The 2,193-nt window shown below is 42.4% G+C and overlaps 1 long non-coding RNA gene across 1 annotated transcript; it reads right to left on the bottom strand.

The window, feature by feature from the left end:
* Positions 1-1,145: 1,145 nt before the first annotated feature.
* On the bottom strand, positions 1,146-1,817 carry LOC116419450. The gene is made up of 3 exons (XR_004229766.1): positions 1,732-1,817; positions 1,451-1,572; positions 1,146-1,215 (listed from the first exon to the last, which is right to left on the bottom strand). It is a non-coding gene; the product is annotated as an uncharacterized LOC116419450 (long non-coding RNA).
* Positions 1,818-2,193: the final 376 nt, after the last annotated feature.

Genomic DNA, 2,193 nt, shown 5'->3' with positions numbered 1-2,193 from the left:
TTAATGGATGCCCATTAGTTGGAAAATGGTTTGGTAAAGCATGGAAAATAAATGTTATGGAATATTATTGTTTTCTAAGAAATGACCAGCAAGATGAATACAGAGGACTGGAGATGAACAGATGCAAAATAAAATGTGCAGGATCAGGAGATCATTATATACCTCAGCAATGATAGTATATGAGGCTGTATTCTGATTGAAGTGGATTTCTTCAACAAAGAGATCAATTCAATTCCAATTGATCAATGATGGACAGAAGTAGCTACACTGAAAGAAAGAACACTGGGAAATGAAAAACTGTTTGCATTTTGCTTTCTTCCGGTTGGTTTTTATTCTGAATCAATTCTTCCTGTGCAACAAGAAACTGTTTATTCTACAATATTTATCTGGTATGCTGTGACATATTTAAATGTATGGACTGCTTGCCAAAAAAGGGAAGGAAAATAGAACAAATGATCAAAGAATAATTTGAAAAAAACCCAATGGGTTCGTCTGTTAAAAAAAATTTGGCAACTTTGTGTTTGCCAGGTTTTAAAGGGATACTTTTGCCCAAATTTTTGGAAACCCTCTTTGGATTTTAGTCTCAGTAGCAATTTTCCAAGGTCCTAGTTTTGATTATTTTAAATAACCTTTGAGATTAAGAAGCCTTCCTAAAACCTTGGGTGTTGCCCTTTGGGGAATAAGGGTTTCTTTCCCGAACCCACCTGGTCTTTGATAAAATTTTTCCTTTTACAGGGTATTAGGCTTGAGAAACCCCCTGGGTAATTTGGTTTTGGGTTATTATAATTCTTTTCCCCCCAGTTTTTTTTCCTTTTAATTAACCATTTTTGGAAAGCAAGTCCTTTAAAACCAGTTTGCCCCCCATTGTTTCCTTCCCGAACCCTTCCCAGGTTTTTGTAATTTTTGTCATCCAAGGCTCCTTTGGCTTTTTATTTTAAAAAAAAAAGGATTCTTTTCCTTTCACCCTTGGTGGTAAAGAACCAGTTTTCCCCTTTCGCCTTTTGGTTTCAGGTTTTCAAGGGGTTTGGGGTTCACCTTTGGCGTTTAAATAAAAAGGGGTTGCCCCATCCCAAAAAACAGGTCTGGGATCCAAGGGTTTGGGTCCCGGCCACGGGGCAAACACAGTCTTGCTTCCCCCCCTTTTATTATTGAAATGCCCATTAGCATCCAGGAGTCAGGTCCTCGTTGGCACATGAGAGATGAGCCTGAGTCAACCTGCATGAAAGAATAAGAATAGCTTAGCTTCCAGGACTTCTGGAGGTTGGAGGAGTATAGTTTTTTACTCATAATTGAGGCAAGTTGACAAGAGGGATTACACCTTCCAGGTCTTGCCTATGCCTCTCCTCCCAAGGCTTGACAGCCCGCCGATACCCCCCAATGTCGCTACATTACACCTTCCCAATCCCGGTTTCACTTCCCCCATCACTTGACCATTCCAGACCATTCATACCTCATATCTGTCTATTCTTTTCCTGCCATATCCTACACAGATGGTTCCCAGAGGTAGGGTGCTCTTGTTGAGGGAGGGGCAGTCTTTTGGCGTCAAGATGAACACGGGTACTGCCATAGGGACTTGTGAATAGAATGGAGACCCATCAGAAACAAAAGAAAAATGTCTCCCATGAAGGCATCAGTCCCCCAGCCCCATCCCTCCATTATAATCTACTCGTTTTTAGAGCACTTGGACTCAAAAAAATTCCTATTTTAGGACGCTAGGATCCCTTTGCTCACCTCGATTTACAGTATCTTTCCAGCCTAATACCAAACAGGGCACATCTTTTGGAATTGGCCCCGAATTGAGACAGACTGGCAGAGCAGAAACTAGTTTTACCCCTGTCTCAGCTGCAGTGGGACATGATCCCATTTGGGTAATGAATTGCTGACCGCCTTGACACCTTTGGGGGTACCAAGGTGTTCTCCCAGTTTCCCTTAGATGGGATTATGGAGCCTGCCTGTTGAAGAGAACAGTTTATTTTTTAAATTATATGAAAAGGGCCCTCTCTTCCACCTATCCCCAAAAACCTAGGCCACAAAGGGCCTGTGGACCCGGGGCTACTAATATCAAACTTCATCTCTGGCACTGCACCTTCCACCCAAGGCCATGGTCCTATTTTTGTATGACTGATACCAGGAAAAGGAAGATGCACAGGCGGCATTAGTCACAGTTTGGACTCCCCTAAGGCCCCACGTCCC

The sequence above is a fragment of the Sarcophilus harrisii genome, chromosome 1 (genome assembly GCF_902635505.1).
Source record: "Sarcophilus harrisii chromosome 1, mSarHar1.11, whole genome shotgun sequence".
Classification (NCBI taxonomy): domain Eukaryota; kingdom Metazoa; phylum Chordata; class Mammalia; order Dasyuromorphia; family Dasyuridae; genus Sarcophilus; species Sarcophilus harrisii.
The sequence above is the reverse complement of the archived record's forward strand: the minus strand, read 5'-3'. Positions and strand labels throughout refer to the sequence as shown.